The sequence below is a fragment of the Xyrauchen texanus genome, chromosome 24, assembly GCF_025860055.1.
Source record: "Xyrauchen texanus isolate HMW12.3.18 chromosome 24, RBS_HiC_50CHRs, whole genome shotgun sequence".
In the NCBI taxonomy this organism is placed as follows: domain Eukaryota; kingdom Metazoa; phylum Chordata; class Actinopteri; order Cypriniformes; family Catostomidae; genus Xyrauchen; species Xyrauchen texanus.
The window spans coordinates 30,213,656-30,231,057 of NC_068299.1; the positions used below are offsets into that span (position 1 = coordinate 30,213,656).

The following is a 17,402-nucleotide window of genomic DNA, read 5'->3' on the forward strand; positions in this document are numbered from 1 at the left end:
ATCTGTCATTTACAGTTGAGTTTGGTTTTAGTTCAATTACTGTTGTTTTGTACAATAATTTTATATTCAAGTATAAATACATTTACATAAACAGAATAGAGGCCCTCTGCCGTTCTGTGTTCTGCCTGTTGTTATCATTAAAATGACTGTAGCTTATTTAAACGTTTTGTATTTTCAAGATGCCAGCCTAGATCTGCTAAGTTCATTACTTGACTGCTGTTTTGCACATCATTAGAGTTTTCTATAACATTACATTTATTGGATAATTGGTAAAAAAAACTAAAATCTTTTACATTTGATTGTTAAAGAACTGAATAAAGAATAATATATTTAATATTGTTATAATATAACAGAATTTATACTTTCAATAAAAGTGTGATCATTTTATTGATTTGTAGTTTTTAAAATTCAGAATAATTTAATTCATGAAATTAATTAAAAAAAAGTAAAATATGAATACAATTATATAAAAAAAACTATTTGAAAATAGGTATTAAAAAAAAAAAAAAAAAAAAAATAGTAGTTTTCAGCCAAGTGCATCCTGAATTTTCGGTTTCTGCCCAGAATTTTCATTTCGGTGCATCACTAGAAAATACTAATTGCAACCTGGTACACATAGTGTCAAATGCTGTTTGCACACACATTTAAATACAGTGCATTCAGAAAGTATTCAGACACCTTCATTTTTTTCACATTTTGTTATTTTGCAGCCTTAAGTTATGCTTTAATTATTTTTTCACCTCAATCTACACTCCATACCCTATAACGACAAAGCATAAAACCGATTTTTCATAACTTTTCAAAAGTATAAAAAAAAAATGGGGGCCTGGGTAGCTCAACGAGTATTGACTCTGACTACCAACCCTGGAGTCGCGAGTTTGAATTCAGGGTGTGCTGAGTGACTCCAGCCAGGTGTCATAAGCAACCAAATTGGCCCGGTGGCTAGGGAGGGTAGAGTCACATGGGGTAACCTCCTCGTGGTTGCAATTAGTGATTCTCGCTCTCAATGGGGCACATGGTAAGATGTGCGTGGATCACAGAGAATAGCATGCGGATTCTACACAGTGTTATGCACAATGAAGCCACTTGATGAGATGCAAGGACTGACTGTCTCAGAAGTGGAGGCAACTGAGACTTGAGTAACCGCACCACAATGAGGACCATAAATAAATAAACTGATATATCACATTGATAGAAGTCTTCAGACCCTTAACTCAGTAGGTAATTGATGCACCTTTGGCAGCGATTACAGCCTCAAGTCTTTTTGGCTATGATGTTACAAGCTTTGCACATCTGGATTTGGGGATATTCTGCCATTTTTCTTTGCAGATCTTCTCAAGCTTTATCAGGTTGGATGGGGACCATCGGTGGACAGCCATTTTCAGGTCTCTCCAGAGATGTTCAATTGGGTTCAAGTCCGGGCTCTTGCTGGGCCACTCAAGGACATTCACAGAGTTGTCCCTAAGCCACTTTTGCGTTGTCTTGGTTGTGTGCTTAGAGTCATTGTCCTGTTGGAAGGTGAACCTTTGACCCCGTCTGAGGTTCTGAGCAATCTGGACCAGGTTTTCATTAAGGATATCACTGTATTTTGCTGCATTCTGCATTCAGTCCCCCAGTCCCTGCTGCTGAACAACACCCCCACAGCATGATGCGTCCACCACCATGCTTCACATTTGGGATGGTATTGCGCGGGTGATGAGCGGTTCCTGGTTTCCTCCAGACATGATGGTTGGAACTGAGGCCAAACAGTTCAATCTTCATGGCATCAGACCAGAGAATCTTGTTTTTCACAGTCTGTGAGTCCTTAAGGTGCTTTTTTGCAAATTCCAAGCAGGCTTTCATGTTTCTTGCACTGATAGCCCATAAAGCCCAGATTGGTGGAGTGTTGCAGTGATGGTGGTTCTTCTGCAAGTTTCTCCCATCTCCACACATGATCTCTTGAGCTCAATCAGAGTGACCATCAGGTTCTTGGTCACATCTCTTACCAAGGCCATTCTCCCCTGATTGCTCAGTTAGGCCAGGTGATCAGCCTGTCTTGTTTGTTCCAAACTTCTTCCATTTAAGAATTATGGAGTTCACTGTGCTCTTATGAACCTTCAATGTAGCCGAAACACAATCCTTTCCCTGATCTCTGCAGGCAGTAACTTTGACTTTATGGCTTGGTTTTTGGTCTGATATGCATTTCCAGCTGTGAGACCTTATATAGACAAATGTGTGCCTTTCCAAATCATGTCCAATCAATGGAATTAGTCACAGGTGGACTCCAATCAAAGTGTAGAAACATCTCAAAGATGATCTAGAGAAATGGAATGCACCTAAGCTAAATTTCAAGTGTCATAGTAAAGAATACTTATGTCAACACCTTTTTTCTTTTTAATAAATTTGCAAAGCAATGAAAAAAATTGTTTTTTGCTTTTTCATTATGGGGTATGGAGTGTAGATTAATGTGAAAAAAAATAAAATAATTGAATGCATTTTAGTTGCAACATAAAATGTGAAACAATGAAGAGCTCTGAATACTTTCTGAATGCACTGTACTAACATACAGTCTGGGTATCATTGCAGTGAGTTTATTCTGTTTATTTACAGTCACAAAGACACACTACATTAATCTCTACTCTTATAACCTTAGAAAAAAAATCACCTTCGTTTAAAAAAAACATGGTTTCACTCGAGAACGATTGTGATCGACAGACTCTGGATCAAACCCTTCAATGCACTCGTCGACATTCACTGTGACCAAATCACTGTGATAAAATTAACATTTATATAAATTTCTATCTATTATTTTAAGTAGTATTAAAGGAAATAGTAAGAGTGGAAACAGGAAATCAGATGGGAAAACAAGTGGGACAAAACACGGTTGCTAAGACAGCAGTACACATTCACACACCACCTTTACACCCCATGCCACTGCAGAGATATCTATTTGTTTGTCATATATTTCTGTGGTTCCACCAGACTATTGAGGTGCAAATAGCTCTGCTGTGAGGCAGATAATATTTACACAGGGGTGCAAATAGACAAAAATAATACATTTATAAAACAGATAGTTTCAGACTTCTAATTTGATTGGACAAGTAGCATTCCAAAAGTGCTGATATTTAGTATAACAGGACTGGGACCCTTCACTGTTTGCATCAGTCCACTTGTCTGTGTTTTGCAGCATTCCAGACAGAATGTTAGTCCACCCATTGCTTGGCGACATGCAACTACTGATTCTGCTATGGCTTTGTTTGGAATGGTTTTCGTTAGCAGAGAAAAATAGATAAACTGTTATTCCCAAAATAATGGGAATAGTGCCTACAGCAAACAGCCATGCTTGACATCCAGTACAACAGAACTCTTGGGATCTCATGGGATACTGCTTTACTAAAGTGCTGAAAATTGGCTACCATACAGATGCAAAAACAAAACAAAAAACATGTGTTCATACAAAGTTTGGTTAAAAAAAAAAAAAAAAAAAAGAGTGTGACAACAACATTATATAACCAAAGTGACTGCCTGAAATTATCAGATTGAGAATAAGCATTAAATCCTTAGATGCAATACAAAGTCTACGTCACTATGGTTACATGCATTAAACGAGGCTATTGCGAGTTAGAGAAGAGGACTTACTTCAGTTACATGAATACAGACATGATTTCATCTGCTCCAAGGACAATTTGTGAGTCACACATGTTCATAAACACGGTTGTCAATTCCAAAAACTGACAGTGTGAATGGTGGCCCTGAAGGCAATCAAATGAGAGTACTTATTCTCTTTATTGTTCTTGTGCCTTGGAACCCTGAATAAATAAGTAAAGTTACACTAAATGTGAGGAGAAAAAAAAAAGAAAGAAAAATGTTCCACCATCGCTAGGCAAAATAATTAATTCCCAACCAACGCCCATAAAACACCATGGAAACTTATGGCCATCTTGGCAATGTACTCAGCTAGCTATTTTCTAAAAAAGGACAATTGCCACTGATAGGAGTTTTAGCAAGCACAACTAACACTTACAACTCAGATAATACAGATAAAACTTGAAGACAAAAAGAAAGTGCACTCTATGGTGCATCCGATAATGTAATGTATATCCAGGAATTTGAGAAGCTACTCACTCTTTTCAGTCTAATCCAGGGTGGCCAAGATAAAACAAAGCATCTATCTTTGTTGTTCCCAAGACACAACTCACCTGGTAAGGCAGATCTCGGTTGCTAAGACTGAGGGTGAGGCAGTGGTGTAAGCCCACTGGGAGTTACAAACACCCAAAGAGTAAGAAGAAAGTACCCTTTCAAATGCAATATATCCAGCTTAAAGCAAAGATGAAGGAAAAACCCATTCATTTGGAAAGAACTTGTCTTAACTATCTTGCTCTAAGAGGTCTTGCTCTAGTGAAAATAATCGTACAATCTTCTCCCTGCAATGCTGATGTAAAGGAGAGGTGAGTCTACATGCTAGTCCCATGCATTGGGCTTGTGTTGTATTCCTGAGGCAGGGGAATAGGAAGTGAAGACGGCAGAGATTCATGTGACCCATAAAGCATCTAGTTCCCTGGCACGTGACAGCCACCAGGCAGGAAGCACTTACATGCCAAGAATGAACACATGCTGAGAATGAAAACATTGTTGAATCTGCTGCACAAATGGTCTGTTCAAAATAAACAAATCACAAAGTTCTCAGGTCAAGCCAGGGTGACTTAAAATAAACTATTATTGGCAATACTACAAATTTCTAACTCAGGGATCCTAATTTGAAAATGCTAGATTTTCTTCGCTATTCATAACTTTTATTAACAACACTAACAAACATGATCACAATATGCTAAACTTAATTAATACAAATTAACTCAAACTTTACCTTATTTGACATGTTATGGATTCATCATTCATCATCTTCATCATTATACCACATGTCTGTTGAATGCTTGATTCTTATTGGTTGACAGATGTTCTAAGCTGTGCAATGATTTTTCAGTAAGCACACGGCTATGAAGTAGTTACCAGGCACTAGGGTTGCAACGATATGAGATTTTCACGGTATGGTAACCGTCTCAGAAAATATCACGGTTTCACGGTATCACGGTATATGGTATTACAAAATTACTATTATCAGTGAAAACAGAAGGGTTATTTTATTTATCTATTTATTTTTGAGCAAACATTTTATTATAATTGAAACTTGAAACCATTTATTTTATTGAAGTATGTGTAAAAAAAGTCTCCCTTTTGAAAATAAAATAAATAGAAAAAATAAGAAACTAACAGAATTACAATAAACAGAATTATAAACATGATAAAAAAATTGCATGTAACTATAACATGTTCTATAACTAAAGCATGTTAGCATAGCATGTTAAATTAACTACTAAATGGAAAATAACATCAGCTGTGTGAGCTTTTGAAGTAATATCCTATGATTATTAATAATTTACATATACTGTAGATGCACGACAGCACAGCCAGACTGCTCCTGTCGGACAGATTTTACATTGGAAATCAAGTGTCGACCTGTCATAGATTAAACATAACCTGTATTTTAAAATCCTGGGTTGCATTTCCTTTTATGTTGTATAGTTTTGTTCATGGTTATTCAAACAGTTATTTCAAACAGCCGTACAGGCTACCACAGAAAAATAACTAATTAAAAATAAGACTAAGCTAAGTACATAGGATAAGGATGACAAATAAAAGTCTATAATATCATAATTTTATTTTAATTTCGGTTGAAAAGCCCCCTCCGAGCAAATACGAATGCATTTGATGCATGCCCACTACAGTTTCTTTGTGATAATCTTTTATTACATTCAATAGCAGACGTGCATGCGCGGCACAGCCGAGGAAAGCGTGCGTGGGGCAAGAAGACACCTAAATTAAGCTGTGAGACTGTGCTGATGATGCAATTTCCATCACACATACTGTGCATGGAGTGATCTGCAACACGGACACCCAAAGAATACTCTGGCGTTCAGAATGTGGAAAACATTTTATCTCGACCATGGCATGATTTTGGGTGTCAGACGGGCTTGTTTAAGTATTTCTGTAACTGCTGATCTCCTGGGAATTTTTTTTAGAAAAAACATCCAGTGAGCAGCAGTTCTGCGGACGGAAACACCTTGTTGATGAGAGGTCAACGGAGAATGGCCAGACTGGTTCGAGCTGACAGAAAGGCAACGGTAACTCAGATAACCCCTCTGTACAGTGAGCAGAATAGAATCTCTGAATGCACAACATGTTGAACCTTGAGGCGAATGGGCTACAATAGTAAAAGACCATAGTGTTCCTAATAATGTGCTCAGTGAGTGTACATATAAGTCCATAGACTCCTCAGTTCCTTCTCATGCACATAAGAATGTGTGCCACTGACTTAATCGAACGCAAGAAACAAATCCAAATTTCTTTGAAGAGAAAAATGAAATAAGCCAATTCGAAAAGGTTTTAAGCGTACATATAGATATTAGCTAGATCCCATCAATGGTAAAAAAAAAATAAAAAACCATAATGATAGACACACAACAGCACAACATATTATATTAGTGTTTACATGCAGAATTGCCAAGTAAACCAAGGCTCTATCATTTCTCAGGGTGCTTTTATGAACGAAAATGATGGTGATGTGATTTTTAGGTGAATTGAAGAACAACGGTACCATAGGGAAACCCACAGAAAGGTGAGCAGATGCACTGAGGGGATGGAGATGCAGATTTCATGCTATACTGCATGAAGTGTAAATGTGTTTTAAAGCTTTGCTCTGGGGATGTCTCATCTCTATTAATCAAAGCACAAATAATCATGCCACAGTCCAAATCACTGGGATCATGTTTTCACCCATTCTGATGGTTGATGTGAACATTAACTGACGCTCCTGACCCATATCTGCATGATTTTATACACTGCACTACTGCCACACTGATTAGATAATCACATGGATGATTGTTTGTGCCAGACGGGCTGGTTTGAGTATTTCTGTAACAGTTGATCTCCTGAGATTGTTATGCACAAACAGTCTCTAGAATTTACTCTGAATGGTGCCAAAAACAAAAAACATCCAGTGAGCGGCAGTTCTGTGGATAGAAACACCTTGTTGATGAGAGAGGTCAACAGAGAATGGCCAGACTGTTTCGAACTGACAAAGTCTACAGTAATTCAGATAACCACTCTGTACAATTGTGGTGAGAAAAATATAATCTAAGAATGATATTCAGAGATGCAGGTTGGTGATGTTTTGGTGGCATGAGGGGGACCTACACAATATTAGAGAGGTGGTTTTAATGTCATGGCTGATCGGTGTATACAGCGGTGTCTGAATTCACTTTTCTTACTATTGCCCCTTTTAATAGTTGAAACTGTGGCATTTGCCATGTAGTGATTAGGAAATAGTGATTTTAAAAAAAAAACGAGTTGTGGAAGAATGTCTCTTGCCATTGTGCTGACGCTTATGTCATTACTGTAGCAACCTGTTGATATTCCAGATATACTGACTGACAGACTGTTGTCTGAACAAAATGGATCTGATTTAATCACTCGCAAAATAATAGTGTGGACAAAGTCCTAAAGATCGGAAATCACAAAGCCTAAAATTACGAGATCATATGAGGACAGGCAATGCATGACTCCAGACTGTATGATTCATTTTCCATGGAAGACAAAACACTTGAGGCCTTTGATGTGATCAGTACATCAGCCGAACCCCAGTTATGCTCTTTTCTTACTAAATGTGGAAAGAGTGAGAGAGAAAGAGATGCCGTGATAAGAGGAAGTTGTGGTTTTTCAAGCAGGGATTGAGCAGGTTAGTAAGAGGCTCATTACTCAGAGCTGTTAATCCGATAGCACTACTATAGCATGACTCACGACCCTGTCCATCCGGAAATACTCTCCTGTAAGCTCAGAAGGAAAGGGGTTGAACTCCTAAAGCAATTAACCATTACAACATCCAAACTGTGGAGCCATAGGAAGTGATATTGCTGACATTTCAGAAAGGCCATACAGAAGGGGGAAAAAATGGTGCAGAGATTAAAAGGAAGCTTCATTGAAGGTGAAGCATATAGCCTAACTGTAAAAACAGAAACCCTGTCTTTCTAAATCTACTACACTTCTCAGACCGGTGTCTGTGTCCTCAGCTCTTTGTTTCATGGAGGGCTGAGTGAGACTGCCATAATAAATCACTGTGTTGTTGTGCTACATTTAAGAGAACTCTGCAACAGGTCTCTAATTGCTCTGACACTCTGCTTAAGAGATACCACCATCACTGGTTTCTCAAACATTGTGTGTAAATGTTACAGTAGTCTGTCTCTCAAACGTTGCCTTCTTCCTTTGTAATTCTGGTGAAGCAACTTGAGGGATATATTTTTTACGTAACAGCTGTGCATAAATAAAGAGGAAGAGAATTTAGTCTTAACAGAAACAATGAATCAAGACACTCATGTTGTGACTAGGGATGCAACGATCCGATACCTGGATCGGTATCGGCTACGATACTGAAGCTTTTAGACGGATCGGGTATCGGTCCGACTAGCCCGATCCAAATCCAATGCTGTGGGTTAGTCATGTTCGTTCTTGTAAAGCTAAATAAATTACATAAAAGAACCATAAAAACACAATTAAAGTAGTTCATTTGACTCGTGTATATTCTTCAAAGCCACTTAGCTCTGTGGATCACAAAAGGCTGTTTAATAAAGTAAATATATAATATGTGCAGCGTGCTGATCAGTGAATGCCGCTGCTCTGTTTACACACACATGTGGCTATTTTTAGCCTTCACGTGGTGCGCAATATTTGAGCGATACTAAAGAAGAACATCTCAGATGTACATGCTCAATAGTTCGGTTCACTTATAATATGCATTTAGAACGGTGCATTTTTACCAAAATTTGAATACGAATCTAATTAAACTACTGTGAACTTGCCTAAAAACAGACTTCCTGGAGAGTTCAAACTGTCAAAATAAAAGCGTGAGGGTTTAAAAGTGAAAGGTGCACAATTGAGATATATTACTATAATAATAAATTATTATTATTTGTTTACAAATTATAATAATATTTAAGTTGAATAGGTTCTAAAAGTAACTGGGTGAATGAAAAGTGAGCTGATGTCTAAATTGAACCAGATACAAGTTGAAAACATTTTGCAAAAAATAAATAAATGGTTTTTTTTTTTCAGAATTACTGTTAATTTTACTTTAGAGGGGAAAATATTTGGAAATATTTTTTTTGGCATATATGGCCCATTGTCTATCGCCAAATTATGAGACAATTTCAGATTTCAACAGAGCAGATACAGTATAACAAATTTAATACAATTCTTGCAAATGCCGTGTTTACGCAAGACTTCTTAACAATTTTTAGAAGCATAAATGTAACCCTATAATTGGTCTTACTGTTACTATAGATTAAATAATAAATTATTCTATACAAACAAAAATGTGGCAACATATTTCATTTGTTCATTTATTATTTTTTTTAAATACTATTTCACTGATTAAAAAACTTTAATATGTAAAGTGTTGGCCTATCTTCACAAAAAAAAAAAAAGAGCCAGTTCATAAGACTTATTCGTTCAGGAAATGATTTGTTCAGTAACTTGGGTCGAGCTTTGTAGTGTAGATTCAAAAGAATCATAAAGAGTCAATCACTCAGGAATCTGACTGGTCATGCTGTGTGTTTTTCAAAGCGTAGGCTTATTAAAATACATTTGCTGCAGCTCACGTGTTTGCGTGGCTATAAATTGTGCTTGTGTTCCTCTGTGGGGCCAAATTTATAACTGTCCCATTGATTACCCAGAGGAGAACCATCCACCTTGTCATTGAGAGGCCACTGCAGAGCCCGAGCTTGCAGCTGGCCAGACATTCAAACGCTCGCTGCTCAAAGAGTGCGTCTCCTACACCAAAAACAAATGCTTTCACTGAGCAAAGACGGACGGTATGTCAACTGAGCAGAGCAAGCCATCTGCATCCTAATTCAAATAGCTCACAAGATCCACAAGTATACCAAGCAAGTACATTATACCAATATTCTGAGATGTAATGTCACCAGCACAGATACCCATGAAAATCTTCAGTGCATCTCCTAAACATCAGACATGCCTGCAATTATAGCAATACATGCAATTTTCATGATACTGATGCTTTGTAAGGTAAATATATGGGTGACTGGACAACATATATAGGCTAGTGTTGAGAGAGTGATTACCAAATGGATTAACAACAATTAAAATTAATTCTTCGCAACACAAACTTATGGTTGATACTAGAGATGAAACAGTATGAAAATTTCATATCACGATTATAGTGACCAAAATTATCACGATCAGTATTACTGTGGTTAGGAATGTCGCGATTACCCGATTTCACAATTATCCGTGATTAAAATGGTCACGGTTATTAAACCATACGAATTTTGAAGCTACAGTTAAAAACCTGAAAAAACAACCATGTTGTTTATATTTAAAAAAAAGAATGCCTGGCTGGTCTGTGAGGCTGTTACTATGGTAACGGAGTTCACGAGGTGATTGTCTAGGTAAGGCGGGGCACGTGCAGAACGTGAAATTTCAGCGCACGTGAAACTCTCAAAACGAAAACATGGTGGAACAACAACGCTATATCCCGGAATTGTATCCACCGAAGAAGCAAATTAATTCAGCTATTTGGGAGCATTTTGGCCATCTACAAAAATGACACAATAGTTGTAGAGGGGTATCCATTATGCAAAAAAAGTGTCAGCAAAAACGTGTGTCAGTGAACACATCTAATATGTTCCAGCATCTGAGGGATCACCATACAGAGATTCATGCCAAGATGAAGGTAATAATTTTACAAACACAGAAAATATTATATGTAGAGTTTATATATATAAAAACTGGGATTTTCACGCACAACCATTTCTAGGGTTTATATATATATTATATGTTTACCTTTTGGTAAAGTCAAACACTGAATTGAAACTATAAATCCATTTTAAAAGAGGAGGGGTTCAGCTTTATATTGTGAATGCGATGCCTCCAAATAGTTTTTCCTACTTTAATAATATTGCAGTAACTGTGCTGTGATTATCCGGCTGATCGTTAGATTACTGAATATAGAAAGAAGGTTCTCCTAGCCTGACACCATTTCATTTTAAATACATGGTTTAAGTTAGTTGTTTTTTTTTTATTTGTATTTATTGAAAGGGTATAAATACTTTTTTGTTGAAAAGGTACAGTACGTTTTGGTGTTAGAGAGCAGATAGAGAAAATTGCACCTACTTAAATACAAGTAATTTACCTACTTGTTTTCAATTTAGAAGTAGGAATATATATGTTAACTGCATGTCCTAAGGTATGCTGCAATAAACTTAAGTTGTGATATGTTTGTGGAGGGTTTTATTGTTGCATAATAGGTAAATTTTAAGATAATCATAAAAAATAAAAATAATTATCAGACAATAATCGTACCATCAAAAATTCACATTGACATCCCTAATCGTGGTATTGTTAAAATGTGCTGGAAATGTTCAAAAAGTACTGATACACACTGAAATCATTTCACCAAGTTTTATATTCAAAACCAACTCTGTAAACAAGGGAATAGCAAATGTATTATTATTAGTGTTACAATATACACTCACCTAAAGGATTATTAGGAACACCTGTTCAATTTCTCATTAATGCAATTATCTAATCAACCAATCACATGGCAGTTGCTACAATGCATTTAGGGGTGTGGTCCTGGTCAAGACAATCTCCTGAAGTCCAAACTGAATGTCAGAATGGGAAAGAAAGGTGATTTAAGCAATTTTGAGTGTGGCATGGTTGTTGGTGCCAGACGGGCCGGTCTGAGTATTTCACAATCTGCTCAGTTACTGGGATTTTCACGCACAACCATTTCTAGGGTTTACAAAGAATGGTGTGAAAAGGGAAAAACATCCAGTATGCGGCAGTCCTGTGGGCTGAAAATGCCTTGTTGATGCTAGAGGTCAGAGGAGAATGGGCCGACTGATTCAAGCTGATAGAAGAGCAACTTTGCCTGAAATAACCACTCATTACAACCGAGGTATGCAGCAAAGCATTTGTGAAGCCACAACACGCACAACCTTGAGGCGGATGGGCTACAACAGCAGAAGACCCCACCGGTACCACTCATCTCCACTACAAATAGGAAAAAGAGGCTACAATTTGCAAGAGCTCACCAAAATTGGACAGTTGAATACTGGAAAAATGTTGCCTGGTCTGATGAGTCTCGATTTCTGTTGAGACATTCAGATGGTAGAGTCAGAATTTGGCGTAAACAGAATGAGAACACGGATCCATCATGCCTTGTTACCACTGTGCAGGCTGGTGGTGGTGGTGAAATGGTGTGGGGGATGTTTTCTTGGCACACTTTAGGCCCCTTAGTGCCAATTGGGCATTGTTTAAATGCCACAGCCTACCTGAGCATTGTTTCTGACCATGTCCATCCCTTTATGGCCACTATGTACCCATCCTCTGATGGCTACTTCCTGCAGGATAATGCACCATGTCACAAAGCTCGAATAATTTCAAATTGGTTTCTTGAACATGACAGTGTGTTCACTGTACTAAAATGGCCCCCACAGTCACCAGATCTCAACCCAATAGAGCATCTTTGGGATGTGGTGGAACGGGAGCTTCGTGCCCTGGATGTGCATCCCACAAATCTCCATCAACTGCAAGATGCTATCCTATCAATATGGGCCAACATTTCTAAAGAATGCTTTCAGCACCTTGTTGAATCAATGCCACGTAGAATTAAGGCAGTTCTGAAGGTGAAAGGGGGTCAAACACAGTATTAGTATGGTGTTCCTAATAATTCTTTAGGTGAGTGTACATTGCAGCCAAAAGTTTGGTATAATGTCAAGATTTTGCTCTTATGGAAAGAAATTGGTACTTTTATTTACCAAAGTGGCATTTAGCTGATCACAATGTATATGCAGGAGCCTAATGGAACACTTTTACAACCAAGTCGAGGACTGCTGGGTTTTCAATGAACAAAATATGTTGGTTGGGTGACTAAACTACATAAGATGTTATCGTGTGCAATGGGTGAATGGAGTCTGCAGACACATACAGCAGCAGAACAACATGTAGTGTTTTTTACAAGAGTAGGTCACACTGAAAGCTTTAGTTTACATTATTGACAAGCTATTAGCAAGTTAGACAGACAAACCATGACATTTTCCCCCATTCTGAAGTCCCCACATCATGTAATGAGCTAAAAGTTATCTTACCTTACCTTGCATTCACTATCAAGTAGTGGGGTAGTGGTCACGAAGATTATATTATTAGACAAAGATATTTATTAGAGAAACAGGATAGAATGTAGAAAACTGTAACTAGTGGCCGCTGTAATACAGCTCACTGTCGCAGTGGATTCAACACCAATCTACCACCGATTTAATAGCAAACTAACGATGATTGTCCTTGTGAAAAAGCACATAAAGGCAGCATAAAAGTAATCCATACGACTACAGTGATTAAATTCATGACTTCAAAAGAAATACATGTGTAGGTGAGAAAGATCAATCCCAGAAGATCAGCAGTTACAGAAATACTCAAACCAGCCCGTCTGGCACCAACAATCATCCATGCGATTATCTAATCAGCCAATAGTGTGGCAGCAGTGCAGTGCATCAAATCGTGCAGATACAGGTCAGGAGCTTCAGTTAATGTTCACATCAACCATCAGAATGGGGAAAAATGCCATGTGATTTGGAGTGTGGCATGATTGTTTGTGCCAGATGGGCTGGTTTGAGTATTTCTGTAACTGCTGATCTCCTTGGATTTTCACTCACAACAGTCTCCAGAATTTAATCTGAATGGTGGCAAAAGCAAAAACCATCCAGTGAGGATCCGTTCTGTGGACAGAAATGCCTTGTTGATGAGAGAGGTCAACAGAGAATGGCCAGATTGGTTGACAAAGTCTACGGTAACTCAGATATCATCTCTGTACAATGGTGGTGAGAGGAATATCTCAGAATGCTATTCTGAGATGTGGGTTGGTGAAGTTTTGGCGACATGTGGGGGACCTACACAATATTAGACAGATGGTTTCAATGTTGTGGCTGCAGTGGAGTCATTCAGGTTCCTGGGCACTACCATCTCACAGGACCTGAAGGTCACAGGACCTGAAGTGGGAGATACACATCGACTCCATTGTGAAAAAGGCCCAGCAGAGGTTGTACTTCCTTCGCCAGCTGAGGAAATTCAACCTGCCACCAGTGCTGCTGAAACAGTTCTATTCAGCAGTCATTGAGTCTGTCCTCTGCACTTCAATAACTGTCTGGTTTGGTGCAGCTACGAAATCAGACATCAGAAGACTACAAAGGACAAATCGGTCTGCTGAGAGGATTATTGGTTGCCCCCTGCCCCCCCTTCAAGAACTATACACTTCCAGAGTGAGGAAAAAGGCTGGTAAAATCACTCTGGACCCCACTCACCCTGCCCACTACCTTTTTGAACTGTTGCCTTCTGGCCGGCGCTTCAGAGCTCTGAACACCAGAACCGGTCAGACACAGGAACAGTTTTTTCCCTCAGGCCATCCATCTAATGAACAATTAAATTGCCCCATTGAGCAATAATTATGTGCAATACACAGTTTAATTTTAATTTATATTAACTGCCATTACTTACATTGCTCTGTACATAATATACTGTTTTTTGTTCTTTATATACAGATTGTATTAGATTTGCACTACGTGTGTGTATGTGGGTATGTATGACGGTGAGTGTATGTACGTATATGTATAATTATTTATTTTGTGTTCTTTTTTGTTTTTAATTACCAATGTCTTGCTGCTGTTTTTGGTATTGTTTGTATTGTTGTTGACTGGAAGCTCCTGTCACCTAGACAAATTCCTTGTATGTGTAAGCATACTTGGCAATAAAGCTGATTCTGATTCTGATTCTGACATATGAAAGTATTTCAAGTCAGTACAGTTCTTGGTGGTGGCGTAGTGGACTAAAGCACATAACTGTTAATCAGGTTACTGGTTCAATCCCCACAGCCACCACCATTGTGTCCATGAGCAAGGCACTTAACTCCAGGTTGCTCCGAGGGGATGGTCCCTGTAATAAGTGCACTGTAAGTCGCTTTGGATAAAAGCGTCTGCCAAATGCATAAATATATAAATATATTCTTGGTTATTGTGCTATGTCTCTCCTAACTGATCAGACTGGCTGTTTATCTCCAACAGATCATCAGATATCCCAGTGAAAACGTCTAACTGTAATCTATCCTAAAGCAATGAAACTTTTAAACGACACTGACTGGTGCTATGGATGAGTTAGGACTATGGACAGCTCACTGGTGGAGTTACTAACACTGATCTAATACCTCTTTACAGTAAACAAATCTTCTGAATGGTTCTGAGCAGATTCATGGACAGCTGATGCAGTGACTAACAATGAATTATAACAGATTTTTTTAAACAGGTCTATATGGTGGACAGCTCTGTCAGACAGTGACTATATACTGATCTGCTGCATGTCATGGCCTGGCTGAGCTTCTGACTGCTCTCACTCCCTCCGTCTGACTTAATTCCATATCACACCCTTGATTCTCATCATCGAACTTCTGAGAATCCATCAGACCCATTTACCAGGTCTAATAGAGAGAGACAGCGCTCTTTGTCTCGTTTTAAATCGATGTAAACAATGTTCAGGTACACAGACTCTCTCAGTGCGCTAAGCGCGTTAGTTAGCTCGTTAGCATGATGAACAAGTCTTACCGTTCTGCGGAACATCCAGATCACCCACTACCGAAACAGGGTGCGTTTCCCAAAGCCACCAGGTCAAATCCAAAGCCAATATATTTTCCTCTGCCTTATAGCAAGGATTTAGTGCTGGAATCGGGCAGCCGGACCGGTTGTGTGATTATGCGTCCTCTCTCTGGTCTTCCGGAGCGCGACGAGAGAAGTTCCTACCAATGAGAGACCGATTCATCCAGCGGGAGCGCAAATCTCAGACTAATGCAGAAACAACAGACGAATAATCATATACACATATTGCAGGACGATAGAGTTTGCGAAAACACTCGGAACTCGGTCTGGGACTGTAGTGCGTAGAAATGGCGTTGTCTGTCTTCCTGCAGTTCCACTCCTCCTGATGATGTCATCCGAGGATTTAAGGAGAGAGATGTGTTTTACACTGTTTGGAAATAATTATCAGATTATTTCTTTAACCTCGGTCATGCCGTTAGCTGCAAAGACGTAGTTCGTTTTTGGTTTATTTTGCTTTGCACAATATGATTTTATATGAACTTTTTGTAAACAAATATTATGTAAATGAATTAATGAATGTGTGTGTGTGTGTGTGTGTAATATATATATATATGGAGAGAGAGAGAGAGAGAGAGAGAGAGAACATGTCTTAAGGTCAATATTAGGTCAAAAATTTTAATAAAAAAAAAAAAGAAACAGCTTTCTATAGAATCATTGTTTTGAGGAATGAAGGCTATACAACACTTGAAATTGCCACACAAAAACTGAAGAATTCTTGTAATGGTGTACACTACAGTCTTCAAAGACAAAGGACAACTGGCTCTAACAAGGACAGAAAGAGATGTGGAAGGCCAGATGTGCAACTAAACAAGAGGATAAGTACACCAGAGTCTCTAGTTTCAGAAATAGATGCCTCAAATGTCCTCAGCTGACAGCTTTATTGAATTCTACCTGCTCAACACAGTTTCATGTACAACAGTAAAGAGAAGACTCAGGGGTGCAGGACTTTTGGGATGAATTGCAAAGAAAAAGACACTTTTAAAACAGAAAAACTAAAAGAAAGGTTAGAGTGGGCAAAGAAACCCAGACATTGGACAACAGATAATTGGAAAAGAGTGTTCTGGATCTTAACCCAACTGAGAATTTTTGGGATCATATAGACTGTAATTTGTGTGACAAGACAGGCAAATCTATGGCAAGTGCTGCAGGAAGTGTGGTGTGAAATGTCACCTGAGTATCTGGATAAACTGACAGCTAGAATGTCAAGGATCTGCAAAGCTGTCATTGCTGCATGTGGATGATTTTGTGATGAGAACTCAAAGTAGTTTAAAAAGTTCTGGACATTTTGTTCAAATTGTAATAGTATTTTTTCCCATTATTAATGTGCTGACTATACACTGAATGCCACTTTGGTGAATAAAAGTACCAATTTGTTTCCATAAGAGCAACATCTGTATATTATTCCACAGTGTGCCAGTGTGTGTGTAATATATATATACATATATATACATACATACATACATACATACACACACACACACACACACAAACGCAGACATTGGACAGCAGTTAGAGTAAATTGGAGATATCTTTGGATGTATTTTAAGGACCATCTTCACTGCCTCTTTGCTTGACATCATGGGAAAATGAAAAGAAATCAGCAAAGACCTCAGAAAAAAAATTGTGGACCTCCACAGGTCTGGTTCATCCTTG

At 38.3% G+C, this 17,402-nt stretch overlaps 1 protein-coding gene across 4 annotated transcripts in view; it reads right to left on the bottom strand.

The window, feature by feature from the left end:
* The window catches only part of klc1a (kinesin light chain 1a), a 58,233-nt gene extending 42,173 nt beyond the window's left edge, over nucleotides 1-16,060 (bottom strand). For all 4 annotated transcript variants that reach the window (XM_052089515.1, XM_052089516.1, XM_052089514.1 and 1 more), the window contains exon 1: nucleotides 15,699-16,060. The gene's annotated coding sequence lies outside the window, so the exon portion shown is untranslated. The remainder of the gene's footprint in view (nucleotides 1-15,698) is intronic.
* Nucleotides 16,061-17,402: the final 1,342 nt, after the last annotated feature.